This window comes from Amblyomma mixtum, chromosome 2 (assembly GCF_055824585.1).
Source record: "Amblyomma mixtum isolate Tamu chromosome 2, ASM5582458v1, whole genome shotgun sequence".
Classification (NCBI taxonomy): domain Eukaryota; kingdom Metazoa; phylum Arthropoda; class Arachnida; order Ixodida; family Ixodidae; genus Amblyomma; species Amblyomma mixtum.
Genome location: NC_143013.1, coordinates 91,420,987 through 91,446,065, shown reverse-complemented (window position 1 = coordinate 91,446,065; position 25,079 = coordinate 91,420,987). Strand labels below are relative to the sequence as shown.

The 25,079-nt window shown below is 48.0% G+C and overlaps 10 non-coding genes and 2 pseudogenes across 10 annotated transcripts; all 12 read right to left on the bottom strand.

The window, feature by feature from the left end:
* Positions 1-521: 521 nt before the first annotated feature.
* Positions 522-594, bottom strand: TRNAR-UCG (transfer RNA arginine (anticodon UCG)). The gene has a single exon. It is a non-coding gene; the product is annotated as a tRNA-Arg (tRNA).
* Positions 595-3,604: 3,010 nt separating this feature from the next.
* On the bottom strand, positions 3,605-3,677 carry TRNAR-UCG (transfer RNA arginine (anticodon UCG)). Its single transcript has one exon. It is a non-coding gene; the product is annotated as a tRNA-Arg (tRNA).
* Positions 3,678-5,733: 2,056 nt separating this feature from the next.
* TRNAR-UCG (transfer RNA arginine (anticodon UCG)) lies at positions 5,734-5,806 on the bottom strand. Its single transcript has one exon. It is a non-coding gene; the product is annotated as a tRNA-Arg (tRNA).
* Positions 5,807-5,917: 111 nt separating this feature from the next.
* LOC149360159 (uncharacterized) lies at positions 5,918-7,430 on the bottom strand (annotated as a pseudogene).
* A 2,078-nt stretch (positions 7,431-9,508) lies between these two features.
* LOC149360158 (uncharacterized) lies at positions 9,509-10,684 on the bottom strand (annotated as a pseudogene).
* Positions 10,685-10,954: 270 nt separating this feature from the next.
* Positions 10,955-11,027, bottom strand: TRNAR-UCG (transfer RNA arginine (anticodon UCG)). The gene has a single exon. It is a non-coding gene; the product is annotated as a tRNA-Arg (tRNA).
* Positions 11,028-12,140: 1,113 nt separating this feature from the next.
* On the bottom strand, positions 12,141-12,213 carry TRNAR-UCG (transfer RNA arginine (anticodon UCG)). The gene has a single exon. It is a non-coding gene; the product is annotated as a tRNA-Arg (tRNA).
* Positions 12,214-17,420: 5,207 nt separating this feature from the next.
* TRNAR-UCG (transfer RNA arginine (anticodon UCG)) lies at positions 17,421-17,493 on the bottom strand. The gene has a single exon. It is a non-coding gene; the product is annotated as a tRNA-Arg (tRNA).
* Positions 17,494-20,505: 3,012 nt separating this feature from the next.
* On the bottom strand, positions 20,506-20,578 carry TRNAR-UCG (transfer RNA arginine (anticodon UCG)). The gene has a single exon. It is a non-coding gene; the product is annotated as a tRNA-Arg (tRNA).
* A 2,056-nt stretch (positions 20,579-22,634) lies between these two features.
* Positions 22,635-22,707, bottom strand: TRNAR-UCG (transfer RNA arginine (anticodon UCG)). The gene has a single exon. It is a non-coding gene; the product is annotated as a tRNA-Arg (tRNA).
* Positions 22,708-22,927: 220 nt separating this feature from the next.
* TRNAR-UCG (transfer RNA arginine (anticodon UCG)) lies at positions 22,928-23,000 on the bottom strand. Its single transcript has one exon. It is a non-coding gene; the product is annotated as a tRNA-Arg (tRNA).
* A 220-nt stretch (positions 23,001-23,220) lies between these two features.
* Positions 23,221-23,293, bottom strand: TRNAR-UCG (transfer RNA arginine (anticodon UCG)). Its single transcript has one exon. It is a non-coding gene; the product is annotated as a tRNA-Arg (tRNA).
* Between the last annotated feature and the right edge of the window lie 1,786 nt (positions 23,294-25,079).

Below are 25,079 nucleotides of genomic sequence, written 5' to 3'. Positions count from 1 at the left end.
GCCCAGACGTGGCTCATCCGATACGCCCCCATTGCGATAACATCGGGGAGCAGCGACTGCTCTGCTAAAGCGTCGCGGAAATCTCCCACCCGGTACGGGCGGGCCCTGATATCGGCGTACAAAAAAACCGTATTCAGAACGAACCGACCTGTAGGCAGTGCTGGCAAAACAACCTGGTAAGTATTTTCCTGTTGACTGGCCCTGTTACCGCGGCCTGACACGGCCGCTGAAGCCGCTCCACCGGAGCCCTGCATCCTGCGTCCGTTCACTGGTGTGGCCGGAAGCAGAATCCTAGGCCACGCGGACGGATTCGCCCTCCATTCGCTTCCCGAGGCATAAGAGGTGCGCAATTTCGTAGTCTCTGTTGGAAAGGACGAGAAGGAAGCTGTCCTGTTCACTCCACGCGACTCGTTTCACAGCTCTTCTCAACCTCAGCGATCCCTAGGCTTGGTCGCGAAGTGTGCCGTCCATCTTGATCAGTGCATTTCCCCTTGACAGATGGCTAAAAATAAAAAGGAACACGTCCGCGACAGGACTCGAACCTGCAATCTTCTGATCCGAAGTCAGACGCCTTATTCATTAGGCCACGCGGACTTTTTTTTTTTCTTTATTGCCTTCAAAGGCGTGGGAATACAGTGCATTACAACATATGTTACTATTTACATGGCTATTTACATGGCTACAGCACTCCTCGCTTCCAGCGACCATTCCAACTTCTTCAGTTGGGATAGATTCTGGACAAGGGATACAATTTCTTCTTCAAAACCTCGGTCTTTTAACACATCGTAAATTTTCAGGACACTCTCAACAAAATATTGATACACAGATCTGTCTCCAGGATCGCAATGGCGATATGCCATGGCACTACGCCACACTGCATGCAAGCCAAGTAGAAAAATGGTGTCATATGGAGCTCCATCGTCTTCGACAGGCAGAAACCTAATGCCGTGCGGAGTGAGCGGCAAATCTTTCTTTATGGTTCGCTGCAACACGTCCCAAAAGAAGATTGCATTATTACAGTCGAGAAAAACATGGTCAATTGTTTCCTCCTTCCTACACAGAAGGCAATGGGTGCCCCACGGGACGTACATGTCTCTTTCATGTAACCAGCTTTTAACAGGTAAGGTACCTGTGTGCAGCTGAAAGGAGAAAGTTTTTGCTGAAGGCGTTACCCACATTCTTCTTACCCTCTTTAACACATTTTGTCCTGGTGAGGCCCCAAAGGCCGACCGATACAAGGGAGCGGGAAAAAGGACGTGTAATAAGTCTTTTTTAAGTTGCCTTTTCTTCACAGTTGTCAAATATTCTCTGGAAAAACGGGTGACAAGGAATCGATAAGATGCGACAACCTCACGGTGGTAACGGGACACACTGTAGCGACCACCTCTGGCAGAGGAGATTACAAAGTCTGGGAGTGCATTTGGCAACATAAACTGAAACAAAACACTGGAGGAAAGGGTTTCTTCTTTCGCGGAGAAACATGAAGCGCATGACGACTTGGCTTAAAAACAAGTGAGAGAGGGAGAGACCCCCCTCGGCGACTCGCCGAAAAAGATTCGTTCGGGAGGTTCTCTCCCAACTGGACTGCCATGTAAATGTCGCAAAGATGCGATGGAACTTCTGTATATTAACCCGTGTGCAGTACAACACCTGCAAGATGTACATTACCTTTGCTGCTAGAAAAACATTGAATACCGTGGCACGCGCGAACACTGAAAGGTCGCGCCCACGCCATTTAGATGTCATCTCTCTCATTTCACCGGCCTTCTTGCTCCAGAGCGAATCGCTTTCACGATAGCAATCAAGAGGCACCCCAAGATATCTGCTCGGTGTAGTGGACCAGTGAACATTTTCAAATACATCTGGAGTCATGTCCCATGCGCCATGCCACAAACCAATGCACTTATCTATGTTTAACATGCTCCCACTCTGAGCACAAAAATCTTGTGTTGTTTTCAGTACAGCCGTAATGCTTTCCCTGTCCGATGCAAAAAAGGCAACGTCATCCGCGTAAGCAAGCACACGAACTTCACACGTGTGGAAGCCAAAACCGCGTATTTCTTCATTCTGCAAAATTTTCTGGCAGAGTGGTTCAAGGAACAGTGAGAACAACAGCGGCGACAATGGACAACCTTGGCGTACAGATGAGCGTACATCTATACGGCGCGACAGTTCACCATTTATGACAAGATTTGTGGTGCAGTTTCTGTAAGCCATTTTTACACCATCGCATATAACTTTACCAACACCAACACAGTCCAACAAATCAAAGAGGGTGTCATGTCACACCCTGTCAAATGCCTTAGCGAGATCGATCTGCAGCATGGCTACCTGCAGGGATTCGCTATCACAAAGTTCTAAAACACTCCTGGCCACATGGATGTTCGTGTGTATCGTCCTGTTTTTAATACCAAATGTTTGATGGGGGCCGATTAAATCCTGGATTACAGCCTGGAGTCGTCTCGCCAAAACCTTCATCAGCACCTTGTAGTCTACGTTTGTTAGTGTGATTGGTCTGTATCCAGTGACCGTGCGAAGTTTGACTTCCTCTTTGCTTTTCGGAATCAAAACTGTGTGAGCGCGCGTAAAAGAGGGCGGCAATAATCCACACTCGAATGACACCACGAATACCCCATGCAAGGCCACAGCGACACCAGGTTTAAACTCTTTGTCAAAAGCGGCACTCAGTCCATCTGGACCTGGCGATTTTCCAAGGTTTAGTTCGTCGATGGCTCTTTCGACTTCACCAACGGTGATATCTCTTTCGAGTGCCGTTGTAGTATCAAGTTCCAGCCTAGGCATTACTGTGAAAAAACCTTCTTCAATCCCCGGCTTATCGGGTAATCTGTGGCCGAACAGTTCCGTGTAGTAATCCTCAAAGGCGTTCTTAATACCAGCTTGGTCGTGCGTTGTTTTCCCCTTGTAATCTATCTCTAATATCTCTTTAGCTCTAGCATATGCTTTTTCGTCTGATAAGGCACGCTTAGTTGGAGCCTCACCCGCCAGTAGCTTTTCTCCCCGTGCACGTATTATTGCTCCTCTATACTTATTTTCGTCTAGTTTCTCAAGCTTTCTTTTTATTGCTAGTATTTCCTGTCCGAACCCGCCGGGGATTTGGGCTTCTATTTGAAGCAGCGCTTCTAGCTCCTGTCTGAGGCTTTTCTCTTCCTTCTGCGCGTGACGCTTCAACTCGCCCCCTCTTTCTATTGCTTTCATTTTAACCTTTTGTTTAAAGGTTTCCCATCGTTCAGTTATGGTCCTTCCGTCTGATGTTAAAAGTGCGTGTAATTCTTCCTTCGTTCCCAAAACAAACGCGTCATCATTCAACAAATCCGCGTTGAGTTTCCACAAGCCCCATTCAACCTTCTTCCTTTTCTTTCTACCTAGTGATACCATAACCAAACTGTGGTCAGTAAAGGAAACTGGCTCCACCACATAGTCCTCACAGTTAGGAGCAAGTGGTGACGATATGTAAATACGATCCAATCTAGCATGGCTAGAGCTCTTCTCAACCTCAGCGATCCCTAGGCTTGGTCGCGAAGTGTGCCGTCCATCTTGATCAGAGCATTTCCCCTTGACAGACAGCTAAAAATAAAAAGGAACACGTCCGCGAGAGGACTCGAACCTGCAATCTTCTGATCCGAAGTCAGACGCCTGATCCATTAGGCCACGCGGACGGGTTCGCCGTCCAATCGCTTCCCGAGGCATAAGAGGTGCGCAATTTCGTAGTCTCTGTTGGAAAGGAAAGGACGAGAAGGAAGCTGTCCTGTTCACTCCACGCGACTCGTTTCACAGCTCTTCTCAACCTTAGCGATCCCTAGGCTTTCTCGCAAAGTCAAGGATGGGTGAAGTTTGGGTTTGAATTCGGAAAACTGCGGCAGAGAAAATAATTATATGTCACTCTTACGCGTATTTTCAATGTTTTAAACACATTTTGTAATCTTTAGCATACTGATTGTGGTCATTTCTTTTAATATCGGACGATTGCGAACATGTTCACGAGTGAACTGAAAAAAACGCTCTCGGAGTTTCGGTTTCAAACTTCTGCTTTCGAACCTGATTTCAAGGCACTTTATTCGAGGAGCTGCAGCATACGACAAGGAGTCACTCGCGCTCTCGTCCACCGCGATGCCACCTTCGTGCGTTGATGCATGGCAAAAGCTCCAAAAGGATCGGACACTTTGCATCATTTGTGAGTAAACGTGGGAAGAGATACATATGCACATTTCACGACTACTGTGTACTGTAAAGCGTGTGAATGAAAATCTCCCGCTCTCGGAACTCTTTAAGGGCGGATGACACCAAGCGAATGAACCTTGCAGCCGTTTGCTTTTTCACGGCATTCGACTTTCTTAACGCAATTGCCTCAATCTGCTTGACAGAGAACACATTGGCGATACTTATAAAGGATGCAGGTGTTCTTGCTTAAATGCATTTTATTACGATTTTCATCACTAATGCATGCGGTAATTAAGGTAACACTGTTGAAATGAATGGCCAAGCAACGACTACGGCACAATAAGGACATTCGCAGTCTACCAACTGTTTATTTTACGGAAAACAGGCACAGTTATGATCCTCAGCTCAAGCATCTGACAGCGCATTATTGCTCCGAACACAGCCAGTGGCAGGAAATCGGCATGTAAACAAGACAGCATACATGTAATCGCAGGACCCTTCTTATCCAGTGCGTATAAAGTACTTGCAGCGCTAGCTTCTCATAAATGGGTTTTGAAACCAAAAAGAGGAATAAAAAATATCTCAGCAAAAAAGCAGTGTCACACATTAGAAGCAAAAGCAGTCATTAACCTAAAAGAACCAACACAAAAAAAATAGCAAAAACCCACCACAACAACCAACCAAGCACCCACAATTTAATGCGCGCAATGCTGGACATGAAACGAAGGTTTCTCGAGCGGTACATGGCGTCTCATGCATTTCTTCCTCCACCTTGTTTCACTCGTTCGTGATGAAGCTCTGAGCGTTGCTGCGTACGAAAAATTCCATTATGAGCTCGTCTCGCGCCAGAAAAGACACGGCACAGTCTTCCTCGGCGAAGGAGAAAGATAAAAAAAAAAAACGCGAGAGGCCCGCGGTACTCTAACAAACCTTCGACATTTAATATAACAAAACGCTGAACATTCAAAACAAACCAGGCAAAGCAGTTGCTCCATTTACCTTGGGCATTCGTTTCCTTTGCGAATTGTGTTCGCCCTTTCGGGGCCAAAGCAAATTTCCGACGTGTATTTGCACTGGACAACAGAGGACATGCAAAATCCCGTGCGCTCTACAGACGAAATACACTCCAGCGCGTCACAATCGCGGTACTAGCCTTCAAATAACAATTCAGAAGTCACAAGCCACCTATATGAAATTACAGTCGGTATGCGACACTGCGTACCATTGAAAACGATCCAAACGCGACGATTTTGCCGTTGTTTACAGCAGTTTAGCGCAGTCGAGAGCTACTCTGCATACCGCCATCTTCCCACGGACTACGTTGCCAGTTTCCAACTCCGTTCTTTGCCCAGATTTAGAAAGTGACAAAACAGCTGGCAACACACGCAAACCGTTGCGTGATGGCTGCGTTCATGCGTTGCCCACTGGAATGCATGGGCTCAATGGGCAGCTTTCCCTCTAGAGTTGGTTATATTAACTCTATGTCGCGAAGTGTGCCGTCCATCTTGATCAGAGCATTTCCCCTTGACAGACAGCTCAAAATAAAAAGGAACACGTCCGCGACAGGACTCGAACCTGCAATCTTCTGATCCGAAGTCAGACGCCTTATCCATTAGGCCACGCGTGCGGATTCGCCCGCCTTTTTTTTTCTTTATTGCCTGCTAATACAGTGACAGGTCACACAAATGAATGCATACATATACACTGAATCAGCACGTTAGCGTGCGATGCGGGTATTTCAAAATTTCTTCAGACACACTAAGTCATCAAGGATGGTAACCCACTCAGGGGGTTCATTTTGTGCACGATACACTTATCTAATATATGAAACACTTTCGATTAGGTTATCGCGCGTAGATCGCACATTGGCTTCTGCGTGCCGAAAAGCCATTCTCGTCCTCCACAAGCTTTGGAGGCCCAGGACCATGAACATATCAAAAGGTATCCCTCGATCGCTTTCAACTGGCAGAAATCGTATTCCATAGGGTGTTATGGGGAGATCTTTTTTTTAGAGTGCGCTGCAAAATATCCCAGTGGAATACTGCGTCCCAGCATTCAATGAAGGCATGTTCAATTGTTTCCGGCTTTTTACACTGTAAGCAATCGGTTGTCCAAGGCACGAATATTCCTTTCTGTTCCAGCCATACTTTAACGGGGAGTGTGTTTGTGTGCAACTGGAAGAAAAACGTTTTGGCCACCGGTCTAAAAGGCATCCTTCTGACTCGCTTCAGTACATCTTTACCTGAGCCTCCAGAGTACACAGTCCTATACAATGGGGTGGGCAGCATGCTGTCAACTAAGTCCGCATACAGTTGTTTATTTGACACTGAGTACAAATGCTCCAAAGAAAAACGTGCACAAAGTATTCGAAAGGAAGCAACTACTTCTCGATAGTAGCCGGTCACTCTTGTACTGGCAACATTGGATGTGGAAACAACAAACTCAGGCAGTGTTTTTGCCAATCTCGCCTGGATGACTGTACGGAGAAAATCGTTACTTTCATCTCGCAGGAAGAAGAATCGCGATACGATCTGTCGTATAAACAAGTGTGAAAGCCCTAGTCCACCATCGCGAACTTTGCGAAAAAGGCTTGTACGGCTGGTCCGCTCCCAAGTGGAGTTCCAGATAAAGACGGCAAACACTCGGTGCATCTTTTGCACATTTATACGAGGCATGAATAACACTTGCATCATATACCACACTTTGGCAATCAAAAAAACATTGCACGCTGCCGCACGCGTGAACACCGATAATCCGCGACCCTGCCATCCTTTTGTTTTTTCCTTCAACTCTTCTGTTTGTTCACTCCAGAACTGCGTCGAGTCCCTATAGTACTGAAGGGGCACCCCGAGATACCGTGCAGGCACTGAAGTCCTCTGTATACCCGCGAAATTGGCGGGTGTCGTATTCCAGCTCCCATGCCATATTCCCACACTTTTTTCAAAGTTAATCTGGGCACCAGTGTAGCAACAGAAATTTCTGGCAATGCGCGCAGCCTCTAGCACGCTTTCTCTGTCCTCGCAGAAGACTGCAACGTCATCTGCATAAGCCAGCATTTTAACTTCAGCGGCGTGCAGTCTAAAACCACGTATGTTTGCATCAAGGATGACTGCCCTACAGAAAGGTTCGAGGTATATGGCAAAAAGCAGAGGAGACAAGGGACACCCTTGCCTCACAGAGGAGCGGACTAGCACCCTTGAACTAAGACACTTGTTGATGATAATCTGCATTGAACATTCTTCATAAGCCATTTTGACACCGTCTAAAATTATGCTCCCAACATTACAGTGCTGTAGTATACTGAAAAGCACCTGATGCGAGACCCGGTCAAAGGCCTTCGCAAGGTCAAGCTGTAACATGGCCACTCGGCCCTCAAGGGCATCACAACATTCTAGTACACTTCTTGCGATGTGGGTGTTCGTTGAAATTGTGCGCTCTCTAATGCCGCACGTCTCACGTGGCCCTACTAGCTCTCTAATTACCACTTGTAATCGTCCAGCTAGTACTTTCATAAAAATTTTGTAGTCTGTATTGGTGAGAGATATCGGTCTATATGAGCCTACAAGAAGGAGCTTTTCCGGATCATCGGTTTTTGGAATCAGCACTGTGTGTGATGTCCGGAATGAAGGAGGGACTTTTTAAAATTCATACGCCTCTGACAGAAGTTTATGCAAAATGCACGCCAATTCTTGACTGAGAGCTTTGTAAAAAGCTGCGCCTAGGCCGTCCGGCCCTGGCGATTTGCCCGACGGCAGCTTCTCTATCGCTGTTTTGATCTCGCTCACACTTATTGGCATTTCTAGGCTGTCCTTAACATCGTCATCCAGTCTTGGCATTCCGATCATGAAATCGCTGTCGAAGCCTGGCTCGAGGCGTGTGACATTGCCGAACACATCGCGATAATGGTCGATAAAAGCATTCTCGATCACCGCGGGATCTGACGTCACTTCATTTTGGAAACGTAGCTGCTGATCTCGTTTCTTGACGCCTGCCGTTTTTCATCGCTCATTGCGCGCTTGTTTGGCACCTCACCCATCCATAACCTTTCACTACGAGAACGTATGACTGCAGCCTTGTATCGCTCTGAATCGATAACTTCTAGTTCATGTCTCACTTTCTTCACGTTCTCAGCCAATTGATCGTGGTCAAAGTTTTGTACGTTTAAAAGAAATTCCAGTTCCCTTTGCAGCTCTTTTTGCTTCTGCAGTTCTTCGTGCTTCCGGCCGCTTCCTCTTTCGATTGCAATAAGCTTAACTTGGCTCTTAAATTCCTCCCCTGCAGCCCGAAAGTTTTCATGCTTCATTGTCAGCATCCCTGTTATTTTTTCCTTAACTCTGCTTGTGAACAGTTCATCATCAAGAACCTTTTCATTGAATTTCCACATGTCCCAGTTAAATCGTGTCTTCTTAGTTTTTTTCCCGAGTGCGAAGCTCACAAAGCTATGATCTGTGAATGATAGTGGTGTGACACTGTAACTACTACATAGGGGCATCAAGTCTAGTGAAATATACACTCTGTCCAACCTTGCTCGGCTCTCTCTCTGATTGTGTGTGTACTGCGGAAGCATACCGCCAGTGAAGACTCGGCCCACATCTTCTAGGTTGTGCTCCTCAATTAGTGAGCTCAAAAGGAGAGCACTTTTGTCACGAACATGTGCACCCCTGAATTGATCCTCCGCAAAACACACACAGTTAAAATCACCGAGAAATATGACAAAGCGATCACACTTTAAGTACTGCTCAATGTACTCAAAAAATACCATTCGGTCATTCACATTGTTAGGCGCATAAACGCATATGATCCGCCACAAGGATTCAGAAAAAGAAAAATCTACAATAAGCATGCGGCCAGTTTGGCAAACAGTCATACTCTCTTCAATAATGCCAGCACTCTTCCGTATCAGCAGTGCGCACCCGCCTGACATGCCATTAGCATGGCATACACACACATTATAATGCGCGGTAAAAGGCATCACCATGCGATCGGTCTGCTCTTGAGTCTCGACCTTAGTTTCTTGTATCGCGATGACATCGAGTTCCTTCTCCATACAGAGGCGACTAAGTTGATACTGTCGCCTACGTGCTCCAAGGCCACGAACATTCAAGGTGGCAACTCTTAAAGCTGCCTGTAGGCTCAGAGCCATTTATCTTACAGAGCACACCGATCGCACAGTACCTCTGGGTAACTACTGATATTAGCAATTTGCAACAAGTAAGCAATTGGCAGCACAATTCCCACGCGTACCTTTACGGTGTACGCAGCGGCTACTTCTGAAAAGGCGCCCATCTTTTGACGACGCTGGCCTGGACGCCCCAGTAGGCGCCACGTCCTACGGAGGCGGTGTTGCCGCCGGCCGTCTGTCCGGCGGAATGTTCGGTTTCGGACGCAAGGGCGCCCGACGGCCCACCAGTGCTTTCGGCGGGTGTTCATCGTTGCTCTCGTTGCCAAGGTTCTCGTGCTGGTTGTTGGCTGAGTCCCGTGACCTTTTTGTCGCCGCGTTGCTTACACCTGATTCTGCCACGTCCATCAAATCGCTTCCAGGTGCGTGTTTTGCTGCATCCACCTCGGTAGCGGCTGGTTCGGCGGCCAACTCCTTCACATTTTCGTCCCTTGGCTTTTCCTCTTGAGCTTTCTGCTACGTAGGTTGCACTGTAGCCGCGTTCGGTAGGCCGGCGGTATGCTCAGAGGGCATTCCGGCCGTGTCCGACGGCCGACTCTCCGTGCGGGAGGCCTCAGCGACGTCAGCCTCGTTCATGAAAAGGTCCGCCACGTCTTCCCTGGGCGCCGGTCCTGTTACCGACTCGTACGTCCTTTCACACTGCGCTTCGTCATGGCCGTAGAGACGACAAAGCGTACATTTCGGGACGCGGCAGCCACGTCGAACATGACCGGTGTTTTGGCATTTCAAGCACAACGGTGCTCTGCCAGGTACAACAACCAAGGTCTGCTCACCGGCGATACGAAGTTGGTGGGGCAGGTCTTCCACGGTGAGACCCGTCCGCAAAACCAAGGACACCACTCGCGTTGACGATGATTTTTCTTGCACGCCGTGAACACGCCATTTCTCCCGGCAAACGTCAATCACCTTTCCGTAAGGTGAGAGGGCTGTCCGTATGTCGTCGTCAGGCATGTTGTACAGCATCCAATGCAGCTTCAATTGCACCGCCTGGTTGGCTGGGTCGACCACAATACAGCGATGCTCCTTCACTTTCATGTTCTTGACGCCTTCGTCGCTCTTGAAGGTGATTGCCCAAACGTGGCTCATCTGATACGCCCCAAGGGCGATAACATCGGGCAGTAGGCCTAAGCCCGCCAGCGCATCGCGGAAGTGCTCCAAGCGATACGGCCTGGCCCGCACATCAGCATGCAAAAACAACGTATTTAAAACAATACGGCCTGTCGGCACTTGAGGCAGCAACACTTGATATTCCGGGTCTCAAGTATCAAAAATCCTGTTACCGCGGCCCTGCTGGGCCGCTGAAGCCGCTCCTACGGAGCCCTGCATCCTGCGTCCGTTCACGAGCGTGGCCGGAAGCAGAATCAGGCCACGCGGACGGATTCGGACTCCATTCGCTTCCCAAGGCATAAGAGGTGCTCAATTTCGTAGTCTCTGTTGGAAAGGAAAGGACGGGAAGGAAGCTGTCCTGTTCACTCCACGCGACTCGTTTCACAGCTCTTCTCAACCTTAGCGATCCCTAGGCTCGGTCGCGAAGTGTGCCGCCCATCTTGATCAGTGCTTTTCCCCTTGACAGATGGCTAAAAATAAAAACGAACACGTCCGCGACAGGACTCGAACCTGCAATCTTCTGATCCGAAGTCAGACGCCTTATCCATTAGGCCACGCGGACGGATTCGCCCTCCATTCGCTTCCCAAGGCATAAGAGGTGCTCAATTTCGTAGTCTTTGTTGGAAAGGAAAGGACGGGAAGGAACCTGTCCTGTTCACTCCACGCGACTCATTCCACAGCTCTTCTCAACCTCAGCGATCCCTATATTCACTGAGGCCGTGCTACCAGACGGCGCGAGCGTCGTCGCGGCAGGCGCGCCATGTTTGCGGTCGTTTCAGGCGAGCTCGCGCAGTGTTACGGTGCGCCGTGAGGTACCCGGCCTGAACTGTTAGTGATCCGTAACATATTTGCACGTTGTTGAATACGTCAGCGACCCCTTATCTTTGTGGAGCGCGTATTGTGCATGAAGTTTGCAGCAGAATTCTTCTGCGCCGTGATATAACCGAGCTGCGCCTCAACTCGGCAGCAAAACTGGCTGGCTGCGCTGCACGCAAGAACATACACGACTTGCAGCTTTTAATATCAGTTGATAACTGTCAGCTAGTCATACAGGGCACATCGTGGATACACAGCACGATTAATTACCGAAATTCCAGAACTGCCACCGCAGAAATTGATAATTCAAGCGCCTAGCTGTAGTCCGCGAACTGCTGACGCTTCTCAGACGTACGGTCTTTCATCAGAAAGGCAAAGTGTCATAGCTGCCTTATTTACCCGACAGAATGGCCAAACAAATACTGCCATGCGCTCGCAGCACGATCGGCAGACACAGCGAGAATGTTTTGCAGTTTTGATTGTAGCTACGTAGCGCTGCTTCGTATGCACAAGACCGTTTTCGCAGCAACGCAGTGTGCAGCCATTCAGCTAGATTCAGTTGTAACTTTCAGCGGGTAGAGATGACAAGTTAAGCTACAGCTAAGTGAACAGACCCTTCGAATTACTCACCTCTTCAAAAACGGCACTTTGGCCGTCGGCACCGCGGACGTCGGCACCCACAGCACGGCTCTTGGACTCACCCGCTTGTCAAGTAATTGCACCCTCTCATAGGTTTATATCCTTCAATTCCTTGGCCTGCCAGCAAACTTAAGCCGTGCACAAGGTGGGCCTCGATACCGGTGAATTCAACGCGCGGCAGCATTTCCCCTTGACAGACAGCTAAAAATAAAAAGGAACACGTCCGCGACAGGACTCGAACCTGCAATCTTCTGATCCGAAGTCAGACGCCTTATCCATTAGGCCACGCGGACTTTTTTTTTTCTTTATTGCCGTCTGTGACATCAAAGCAAAAAAGGTACAAATGATAAAAACATCAGTCTAACTTGGCTGACGTATCAGCTAGGGCTTAAAATCTTCTCAATGCGACCAGTTCATCAAATACAGTAATCCATTCAGGTGGGTCAGCTTGTGCTCGGTACATTTCTCTCAAGCTCGCAACACTTTCAATAAAGTTTTCGCGCACCGAGCGAACGTTAACATCCGCGTGTCGCACTTTCATCCGTGTCCTCCAGAGGCTGTGGAGGCCCAGAAGCATGATTAAATCATACGGTACTCCTGCTTCATTCTGAATTGGCAAGAATCTGATGCCGTAGGGGTCCTGGGGAAAACCTTTTTTGACTGTTCGTTGGAGCACATCCCAATAGAAAATAGGGTCCCAACAGTCCAGAAATACATGTTCTACTGTCTCGGGCTTTTTGCATAATAGACAGTTTGTGGTCCATGGGACAAAAATCCCCTTTTCGTGCAGCCACGTTTTAGCAGGAAGTGTATTCGAGTGCAATTTAAAGAAAAAAGATTTCGTAGATGGGTTCACAGGCATATTTTTAACTCTCTTTAATACATCGTGCCCTGGACCTCCAAGATAAGGTAACCGGTAGATTGGAGTCGGTAACATGGTGTCCACCAGATCCTTATACAGCTTTTGCTTTGACACTTTAGATAAGTACTCAAGGAAAAATCGCACATGGAGCAGCCTAAAAGAGAGTACAACCTCTCGCATGTAACCATTGACAGTGCCACACATATTCGCACAAAATGAGACGACAAATTCAGGAAGAAGTCTCTGCAACCGCACTTGGATAACAGTCATAAGAAAATTATCCCTTTGATTTCGAAGAAAGAAAAAACGCGAAACAACTTGACGCAGAAATAAATGCACAAGGCCGAGGCCTCCTTTTTTCACTGAAAGAAACAGATTGGTACGACTGGTTCTCTCCCAGTTTGACGACCAAATGAAAACAGCAAATACTCGATGCATCTTTTGAATACTGGCCCGAGATGCGCACAGCACATTCATCAAATACCATATTTTGGATACAAGGAAAAGATTGCAGACGGAGGCTCGCGCAAACATTGATAACTGCCTCCCTTTCCAGGAATCTGCTTTCTACCTCGCCCTTGACATATCCTCATTCCAGTGTTCACTTGCATCGCGATAATGCACTAGGGGGACGCCGAGATATTGCGTCGGCAAAGACGACCATCGCATCCTGGAAAAGTGTTCAGGCATCGCTTCCCAGTCGCCATGCCAAAAGCCAGAGCTTTTGTCCCAGTTTATGAGACACCCCGTTTGTTTGCAAAATTTATCCACCGTGCTGATCACCTCGGTAATGCTGCCTCTGTCTGAACAGAATACCGAAATATCGTCCGCATAAGCAAGGATTTTGACGTGAGTCGACTGCAATCGAAAGCCCGTGATGCTCTCACTTCTGATGATAGCTAAGCACAATGGCTCCAAGTAGGCCGCAAACAGCAGAGGCGATAGCGGGCATCCCTGCCTTACCGACGAATGAACTGCTATCCTGTCTGTGAGGTCACCATTAACAATAATGCGCGTGGTGCAGTTCGCATATGCCATCTTGACACCTTCTGCAATAATACGGCCTACATTAGCGTGCTCCAAAATGCTGAAAATGACATCATGGGAAACGCGATCGAAGGCTTTTGCCAGATCTAGTTGCATCATAGCGATGCGGTCCCCGAGCACATCGCAACATTCCAGCACGGTCCGTGCCACGTGCACATTTGTGGCGATACTCCTACCTTTGATTCCGCAAGTCTGGTGCGGCCCAACCAATTTCGTAATTATGCTCTGCAATGTCTTTGCTAAAACCTTCATGTACAATTTATAGTCCACGTTGGTGAGGCTTATCGGGCGATAGTTCCCCACCAACAACCTCTTTTCTGGGACATCTGATTTCGGAATCAATACTATGTACGACGGGGTGAATGAGAGTGGCATTTGTTTTCTTTCATAAGCTTCATCTAGAACTCTTAGCAGTAACTGAGTGACTGTGGACTTAAATGCTTTGTAAAATTCGGCCCCTATTCCATCAGGTCCTGGAGCTTTTCCCGCTTGCAGGTCTTCGATTGCAATCTCTATTTCTTTTGCAGTTATGGGCTGCTCAAGACGCTCCTTTACTTCGTCCTGAAGTCTCGGCAGGAGAGGCAAAAAGTCAACCAGGAAGGCCTCATTCATGTCACGCGTATGTCCAAGAAGCTCAATGTACTGCTCTTCAAATAGCTGCTTGATTGTAAAAGCGTCACTCGTGACTTCATCTCCGTTCCTTATCTGCCTGATTTCGTTTTGGCAAGCATAACGCTTTTCGTCACACAAAGCTCGCTTCGTCGGCGTTTCACCAGCCCACAGTTTCTGTGTCCTTGCGCGTATAACGGCAGCTTTATACCTTTCAGTGTCTAAGCGTTCGAGCAGGCTTTTCACCTCCCTTAGGTCCTTAGAAAACTTCCCAGGCTCGGAGCTTTCCATGCCTATTAAAAATTGCAGTTGCTCGCGAGCTGCTTTTTCTTCCTGTTTTTCTTCGTATCGCTTCAAGCAACTTTTTTCAATGGCCCTTCTTTTTATCCACTCCTTGAAATCTTCCCACTGAACCGCAACAACGCTGGGTCGCTCCTCAAGCAGCTTCTGCATTTCATCCGCAATATCAGTTACGAATTCCTCGTCCTCTAAAAGCTTTACATTAAATTTCCAGAGGTTCCAGTTAAATTTTGTTTTTCTTTGCTTTATGCCGAAACTTGCGATCACTAGGCAATGATCACTGAAAGCTACAGGTATAACTTTGCAACTCGTGCAAAGAGACACGAGATCAATGGATGCATAAATTCTATCCAACCTGGCATGACTATTACGCTGAAAATGAGTGAACTGAGGTTGATTCCCTTCGGTAAATATACTGCCAATATCCTCTAAGCTATTATCATAAGCCAGAGATTGAAGCAATTGAGCACTCTTGTCACGCACAGGCGTACCCTTCACTCGATCATTAGCGGCACACACACAATTAAAATCTCCCAACAGCAACAACACTCGGTCGCAAACAAGGTAGGGCTCCAAACGGGTAAAGAGATCAAAACGCTCAGATTTAACATTTGGAGCATACACACATATAATGCGCCAACATAACTTGGAAAAAGAAAAATCTACAACAATAAGCCGTCCACTAGGGCAAGAAAAAACCGACTCGACAGTGATGCCTAAATTATTTCGGACAAATAATACGCACTCACCCGAGGTGCCAACGGAATGGCAAACACAAACGTTAAAGGCTGCACGAAAGGTGGACACCATGCGATCAGTGGATTCCTCACTTTCGATCTTAGTCTCTTGGACTGCAACTATGTCAAGCGCGTTTTCAGCAAGCAGGCGGTTAAGCTGGCACTGACGCCGTCGTGCACCAAGGCCTCTCACATTCAAAGTTGCTACATGTAAAGCTGTTTCTAGTTTCATCGCCATGCCCTATGAAAAGGAGACTTGAGTCCCACAGTACCCCTCATAGTCAGCCGAGCAGTGTTCTTAAACTCACTGTGCATGTATGGTGTCGCCTTTCCAGATATCCGCGTGCAGGCGTCGGGAACCCATGGGTAATTCCTTCGCCAGCAGTTCCAGATCCGAGCACACAGTCTGATGGGTACCACTCCTCACAAAAAAAACAAGGAAAAAAAAGAAAAGCAAGAAAAAACACCACAAATGCACATTGCAGAACTACGGAGGCGGTTTCCCCGCCTGCCTTGTCTCGGCCATGACGTTCGGCCGCGGCTTCAACATCGGACGCCGGATTCCCGGGGTCTTCGACGGCGGTTCGTCGCTGCCACCATCAAGATGCGTCTTTTCGCCGGCGCTTTCCTCGCGGGAGCGTTTTCCAGCCGTTAGGGTGCCCGCCTCCTCACTGAAGTCCATGCCTTCGGTGTTGGCAGGTTCAGCGCTGTCCGGAGCTTCCGCCGCGGCTTCTGTCGCGCCCTTCGGCGCGCCATCGCCATCCTGTTGAAAGGCACTCTGAACTTGTACTACACTCGCCGGTACCTCACTTGACGTCGCCTTCTGCTTCGTCAAAACCGTAAGCGATGGCCCTTCCCTCGCTGCTGGTTGCCCGTCTGCACGGGCTGCATCTTCCGCATCAGCCTCGTCCATCAGCAACTCAGACGAGTCTACTCCTGCACCGGGGCCGGTAATGCTCGCGTAAGTGCGGGCACACTGTCCGTCTTCGTGGCCGAACCGTCGACAGGCTCCGCAACGCGGGACTCGGCATTCCTTACGGATGTGTCCCGTACTCCGACAGCGTAGGCACAACGGTGGTCTGCCCGGTACAACAACGAGCGCCAGCTCACCGCTAACGTTCAGCTGGTGCGGCAGGTCGTCCAGCTTCACGCCAGCTCTCAACTTCAACGTGACGAGTCTAGTAGTCGAGCCTTTTTCTGACATACCACTCACGCGCCAGCGCTCGCGGGCAACTTCCGCCACTTTTCCGTACGGCGCAAAGGCAGCCCGAACATCCTCGTCGGGCACGTTGTGCAGCAGCCAGTGAAGTTTCAGTCGCACGTCTTGGTTGGCCGGGTCAATCATCAAGCAGCGGCCTTTTTTCACTACCAGCTCACCGACACTAATAATCTTGGTCACCGCTTCAGCATCCTTGAAAGTGACGGCCCAGACGTGGCTCATCCGATACGCCCCCATTGCGATAACATCGGGGAGCAGCGACTGCTCTGCTAAAGCGTCGCGGAAATCTCCCACCCGGTACGGGCGGGCCCTGATATCGGCGTACAAAAAAACCGTATTCAGAACGAACCGACCTGTAGGCAGTGCTGGCAAAACAACCTGGTAAGTATTTTCCTGTTGACTGGCCCTGTTACCGCGGCCTGACACGGCCGCTGAAGCCGCTCCACCGGAGCCCTGCATCCTGCGTCCGTTCACTGGTGTGGCCGGAAGCAGAATCCTAGGCCACGCGGACGGATTCGCCCTCCATTCGCTTCCCGAGGCATAAGAGGTGCGCAATTTCGTAGTCTCTGTTGGAAAGGACGAGAAGGAAGCTGTCCTGTTCACTCCACGCGACTCGTTTCACAGCTCTTCTCAACCTCAGCGATCCCTAGGCTTGGTCGCGAAGTGTGCCGTCCATCTTGATCAGTGCATTTCCCCTTGACAGATGGCTAAAAATAAAAAGGAACACGTCCGCGACAGGACTCGAACCTGCAATCTTCTGATCCGAAGTCAGACGCCTTATTCATTAGGCCACGCGGACTTTTTTTTTTTCTTTATTGCCTTCAAAGGCGTGGGAATACAGTGCATTACAACATATGTTACTATTTACATGGCTATTTACATGGCTACAGCACTCCTCGCTTCCAGCGACCATTCCAACTTCTTCAGTTGGGATAGATTCTGGACAAGGGATACAATTTCTTCTTCAAAACCTCGGTCTTTTAACACATCGTAAATTTTCAGGACACTCTCAACAAAATATTGATACACAGATCTGTCTCCAGGATCGCAATGGCGATATGCCATGGCACTACGCCACACTGCATGCAAGCCAAGTAGAAAAATGGTGTCATATGGAGCTCCATCGTCTTCGACAGGCAGAAACCTAATGCCGTGCGGAGTGAGCGGCAAATCTTTCTTTATGGTTCGCTGCAACACGTCCCAAAAGAAGATTGCATTATTACAGTCGAGAAAAACATGGTCAATTGTTTCCTCCTTCCTACACAGAAGGCAATGGGTGCCCCACGGGACGTACATGTCTCTTTCATGTAACCAGCTTTTAACAGGTAAGGTACCTGTGTGCAGCTGAAAGGAGAAAGTTTTTGCTGAAGGCGTTACCCACATTCTTCTTACCCTCTTTAACACATTTTGTCCTGGTGAGGCCCCAAAGGCCGACCGATACAAGGGAGCGGGAAAAAGGACGTGTAATAAGTCTTTTTTAAGTTGCCTTTTCTTCACAGTTGTCAAATATTCTCTGGAAAAACGGGTGACAAGGAATCGATAAGATGCGACAACCTCACGGTGGTAACGGGACACACTGTAGCGACCACCTCTGGCAGAGGAGATTACAAAGTCTGGGAGTGCATTTGGCAACATAAACTGAAACAAAACACTGGAGGAAAGGGTTTCTTCTTTCGCGGAGAAACATGAAGCGCATGACGACTTGGCTTAAAAACAAGTGAGAGAGGGAGAGACCCCCCTCGGCGACTCGCCGAAAAAGATTCGTTCGGGAGGTTCTCTCCCAACTGGACTGCCATATAAATGTCGCAAAGATGCGATGGAACTTCTGTATATTAACCCGTGTGCAGTACAACACCTGCAAGATGTACATTACCTTTGCTGCTAGAAAAACATTGAATACCGTGGCACGCGCGAACACTGAAAGGTCGCGCCCACGCCATTTAGATGTCATCTCTCTCATTTCACCGGCCTTCTTGCTCCAGAGCGAATCGCTTTCACGATAGCAATCAAGAGGCACCCCAAGATATCTGCTCGGTGTAGTGGACCAGTGAACATTTTCAAATACATCTGGAGTCATGTCCCATGCGCCATGCCACAAACCAATGCACTTATCTATGTTTAACATGCTCCCACTCTGAGCACAAAAATCTTGTGTTGTTTTCAGTACAGCCGTAATGCTTTCCCTGTCCGATGCAAAAAAGGCAACGTCATCCGCGTAAGCAAGCACACGAACTTCACACGTGTGGAAGCCAAAACCGCGTATTTCTTCATTCTGCAAAATTTTCTGGCAGAGTGGTTCAAGGAACAGTGAGAACAACAGCGGCGACAATGGACAACCTTGGCGTACAGATGAGCGTACATCTATACGGCGCGACAGTTCACCATTTATGACAAGATTTGTGGTGCAGTTTCTGTAAGCCATTTTTACACCATCGCATATAACTTTACCAACACCAACACAGTCCAACAAATCAAAGAGGGTGTCATGTCACACCCTGTCAAATGCCTTAGCGAGATCGATCTGCAGCATGGCTACCTGCAGGGATTCGCTATCACAAAGTTCTAAAACACTCCTGGCCACATGGATGTTCGTGTGTATCGTCCTGTTTTTAATACCAAATGTTTGATGGGGGCCGATTAAATCCTGGATTACAGCCTGGAGTCGTCTCGCCAAAACCTTCATCAGCACCTTGTAGTCTACGTTTGTTAGTGTGATTGGTCTGTATCCAGTGACCGTGCGAAGTTTGACTTCCTCTTTGCTTTTCGGAATCAAAACTGTGTGAGCGCGCGTAAAAGAGGGCGGCAATAATCCACACTCGAATGACACCACGAATACCCCATGCAAGGCCACAGCGACACCAGGTTTAAACTCTTTGTCAAAAGCGGCACTCAGTCCATCTGGACCTGGCGATTTTCCAAGGTTTAGTTCGTCGATGGCTCTTTCGACTTCACCAACGGTGATATCTCTTTCGAGTGCCGTTGTAGTATCAAGTTCCAGCCTAGGCATATTACTGTGAAAAAACCTTCTTCAATCCCCGGCTTATCGGGTAATCTGTGGCCGAACAGTTCCGTGTAGTAATCCTCAAAGGCGTTCTTAATACCAGCTTGGTCGTGCGTTGTTTTCCCCTTGTAATCTATCTCTAATATCTCTTTAGCTCTAGCATATGCTTTTTCGTCTGATAAGGCACGCTTAGTTGGAGCCTCACCCGCCAGTAGCTTTTCTCCCCGTGCACGTATTATTGCTCCTCTATACTTATTTTCGTCTAGTTTCTCAAGCTTTCTTTTTATTGCTAGTATTTCCTGTCCGAACCCGCCGGGGATTTGGGCTTCTATTTGAAGCAGCGCTTCTAGCTCCTGTCTGAGGCTTTTCTCTTCCTTCTGCGCGTGACGCTTCAACTCGCCCCCTCTTTCTATTGCTTTCATTTTAACCTTTTGTTTAAAGGTTTCCCATCGTTCAGTTATGGTCCTTCCGTCTGATGTTAAAAGTGCGTGTAATTCTTCCTTCGTTCCCAAAACAAACGCGTCATCATTCAACAAATCCGCGTTGAGTTTCCACAAGCCCCATTCAACCTTCTTCCTTTTCTTTCTACCTAGTGATACCATAACCAAACTGTGGTCAGTAAAGGAAACTGGCTCCACCACATAGTCCTCACAGTTAGGAGCAAGTGGTGACGATATGTAAATACGATCCAATCTAGCATGGCTAGAGCTCTTCTCAACCTCAGCGATCCCTAGGCTTGGTCCCGAAGCGTGCCGTCCATCTTGATCAGAGCATTTCCCCTTGACAGACAGCTAAAAATAAAAAGGAACACGTCCGCGAGAGGACTCGAACCTGCAATCTTCTGATCCGAAGTCAGACGCCTGATCCATTAGGCCACGCGGACGGATTCGCCCTCAATTCGCTTCCCGAGGCATAAGAGGTGCGCAATTTCGTAGTCTCTGTTGGAAAGGAAAGGACGAGAAGGAAGCTGTCCTGTTCACTCCACGCGACTCGTTTCACAGCTCTTCTCAACCTTAGCGATCCCTAGGCTTTCTCGCAAAGTCAAGGATGGGTGAAGTTTGGGTTTGAATTCGGAAAACTGCGGCAGAGAAAATAATTATATGTCACTCTTACGCGTATTTTCAATGTTTTAAACACATTTTGTAATCTTTAGCATACTGATTGTGGTCATTTCTTTTAATATCGGACGTTTGCGAACATGTTCACGAGTGAACTGAAAAAAACGATCTCGGAGTTTCGGTTTCAAACTTCTGCTTTCGAACCTGATTTCAAGGCACTTTATTCGAGGAGCTGCAGCATACGACAAGGAGTCACTCGCGCTCTCGTCCACCGCGATGCCACCTTCGTGCGTTGATGCATGGCAAAAGCTCCAAAAGGATCGGACACTTTGCATCAATTGTGAGTAAACGTGGGAAGAGATATATATGCACATTTCACGACTACTGTGTACTGTAAAGCGTGTGAATGAAAATCTCCCGCTCTCGGAACTCTTTAAGGGCGGATGACACCAAGCGAATGAACCTTGCAGCCGTTTGCTTTTGCACGGCATTCGACTTTCTTAACGCAATTGCCTCAATCTGCTTGACAGAGAACACATTGGCGATACTTATAAAGGATGCAGGTGTTCTTGCTTAAATGCATTTTATTACGATTTTCATCACTAATGCATGCGGTAATTAAGGTAACACTGTTGAAATGAATGGCCAAGCAACGACTACGGCAAAATAAGGACATGCGCAGTCTACCAACTGTTTATTTTACGGAAAACAGGCACAGTTATGATCCTCAGCTCAAGCATCTGACAGCGCATTATTGCTCCGAACACAGCCAGTGGCAGGAAATCGGCATGTAAACAAGACAGCATACATGTAATCGCAGGACCCTTCTTATCCAGTGCGTATAAAGTACTTGCAGCGCTAGCTTCTCATAAATGGGTTTTGAAACCAAAAAGAGGAATAAAAAATATCTCAGCAAAAAAGCAGTGTCACACATTAGAAGCAAAAGCAGTCATTAACCTAAAAGAACCAACGCAAAAAAAATAGCAAAAACCCACAACAACAACCAACCAAGCACCCACAATTTAATGCGCACAATGCTGGACATGAAACGAAGGTTTCTCGAGCGGTACATGGCGTCTCATGCATTTCTGCCTCCACCTTGTTTCACTCGTTCGTGATGAAGCTCTGAGCGATGCTGCGTACGAAAAATTCCATTATGAGCTCGTCTCGCGCCAGAAAAGACACGGCACAGTCTTCCTCGGCGAAGGAGAAAGATAAAAAAAAAAAACGCGAGAGGCCCGCGGTACTCTAACAAACCTTCGACATTTAATATAACAAAACGCTGAACATTCAAAACAAACCAGGCAAAGCAGTTGCTCCACTTACATTGGGCATTCGTTTCCTTTGCGAATTGTGTTCGCCCTTTCGGGGCCAAAGCAGATTTCCGACGTGTATTTGCACTGGACAACAGAGGACATGCAAAATCCCGTGCGCTCTACAGACGACATACACTCCAGCGCGTCACAATCGCGGTACTAGCCTTCAAATAACAATTCAGAAGTCACAAGCCACCTATATGAAATTACAGTCGGTATGCGACACTGCGTACCATTGAAAACGATCCAAACGCGACGATTTTGCCGTTGTTTACAGCAGTTTAGCGCAGTGGAGAGCTACTCTGCATACCGCCATCTTCCCACGGACTACGTTGCCAGTTTCCAACTCCGTTCTTTGCCCAGATTTAGAAAGTGGCAAAACAGCTGGCAACACACGCAAACCGTTGCGTGATGGCTGCGTTCAGGCGTTGCCCACTGGAATGCATGGGCTCAATGGGCAGCTTTCCCTCTAGAGTTGGTTATATTAACTCTATGTCGCGAAGTGTGCCGTCCATCTTGATCAGAGCATTTCCCCTTGACAGACAGCTAAAAATAAAAAGGAAGACGTCCGCGACAGGACTCGAACCTGCAATCTTCTGATCCGAAGTCAGACGCCTTATCCATTAGGCCACGCGGACGGATTCGCCCTCCAATCGCTTCCCGAGGCATAAGAGGTGCGCAATTTCGTAGTCTCTGTTGGAAAGGAAAGGAAGGGAAGGAAGCTGTCCTGTTCACTCCACGCGACTCGTTTCACAGCTCTTCTGAACCTCAGCGATCCCTAGGCTTGGTCGCGAAGTGTGCCGTCCATCTCGATCAGTGCATTTCCCCTTGACAGACAGCTAAAAATAAAAAGGAACACGTCCGCGACAGGACTCGAACCTGCAATCTTCTGATCCGAAGTCAGACGCCTTATCCATTAGGCCACGCGGACGGACTCGCCCTCCATTCGCTTCCCAAGGCATAAGAGGTGCGCAATTTCGTAGTCTCTGTTGCAAAGGAAAGGACGGGAAGGAAGCTGTTCTGTGGACTCCACGCGACTCGTTTCACAGCTCTTCTGAACCTCAGCGATTCCTAGGCTTAGTTGCGAAGTGTGCCGTCCATCTTGGTCAGTGAATTTCCCTTTGACAGATGGCTAAAAATAAAAAGGAACACGTCCGCGACAGGACTCGAACCTGCAATCTTCTGATCCGAAGTCAGACGCCTTATCCATTAGGCCACGCGGACTTTTTTTTTCTTTATTGCCTTCAAGAAAAGAACACAAAAAAATACAGACACCAAACTTTGAAAACCAGCAACCTGCCAGATCTTCCTGGCTGGCCATGTCAAGTTTAAAATTCTCTCAACAGAGTCAAATTTTCCATCCTGGGTAGCCAATCGGGTACACATGCTTGCAGTTTCATCACTTCCACAAATCTACGTACATTTTCCCGAAAATACATGAGGGCTGGTCTAGCGTCCGAGTCGCAGTAATACCCAGCGATTCTGGAGCGCCATATACTATGGAGGCCCCAGAGCATTACCTGATCAAATGGGAACCCGTCCTGGTTTTCAGTTGCCAAATATCTGATACCGTGGGGATGAAGCGGCAGTTCTCTTTTAAGTGTTCGTTGCAAAACGTCCGAAAAAAACACCCCCTCCCAACAGTGAAGAAACACATGGTCTATTGTTTCGGGGCACTTGCATATTAGGCAATGCGAACCCCACGGTAGGAATAAACCCCTTCCCTCCAAAAACCCTTTAACTGATAGTGTCTCTGTATGCAACTTGAAGAAGAAAGTTTTGGTTCCTGGCTGTACTTGCATTCTTTTTACTCTTTTCAGAACATCGCCTCCGTGGCCTCCATCGTACAAAGCTCTGTACATTGGCACTGGAAAAACAACATCACACAGATCTGCGTATAGCTTTTTCCGCTTCACGTCACTTAAATATTCTCTCGAAAAACGCACAAGAAATTTAACGCTATCAGCAACTTCTATGAAGTAACCTAAAGTTCTTCCGGAAAAATAATTTTCTCCCACAACAAAATCAGGCAAAACACGGGTCAACCTTAGTTGACACATAGTTCTCAAAAAAGGGTCGCGCACATCTCGAAAAAAGAAAAACCTGTTTACAAGCTGGCGCAGAAACAGATGTCCTAGCCCAAGGCCACCATCTTTCACACGTCTAAACAAATTCGTCCGTCGGCACCGTTCCCAGGTCGAGGACCAAACAAAAACAGCTAAAATGCGATGTATCTTCTGTACATTTGCCCGGGAACAGTGCAACACTTGCATGACGTACCACAGTTTGCTTAAAAAGAACAAGTTACACACCGTCGCTCTCGCAAAGATTGATAAATGTGCCCCCTTCCATCTATCTGATTTTTCCCGTAGTTCGTTCGCTTGTTCTTTCCAATATGCATCACTGTCCCTGTAGCAATTTAGAGGCACTCCTAGGTATTTTGGGGGGATAGTTACCCAAGTCACATTTGCAAAAATATCTGGGGTTGATGGCCAACCCCCATGCCAAAGTCCCTGGCACTTTGCCCAGTTCACTTCACTTCCGGTTGCCTTCCTGAAACTGTCAACAGACACAGCAGCCTCGCGTATGCTCTGCTGATTCACAGCAAACACCGCTAGGTCATCCGCGTACGCAAGCAACTTGACTTCAGCTGCCTGCAACCTAAAACCTTGAACAGCCTCGTTCTTAATAATGTTCAAGCATAGTGTCTCTATGTAAATGGCAAACAAAAGTGGACTGAGGGGGCAGCCCTGGCGTACCGAACGTTGCACCCGAATGGGGGCCCCCAGATTCTTGTTTATAATTAATCTCGTAGTGCAGCCGCGGTACGCCATGGCCACGCCCTCTCGAATTACTGAACCTACATTCGCGTGGTCCAGAATACTGAGCACAATTTCGTGGGCTACACAGTGAAATGCTTTTTCGAGGTCTAGTTGGAGGATGGCCACACATTCATTAGTCAGATCACAACACTCCAGAACCGATCTTGCCGTGTGTACGTTAGTCATAA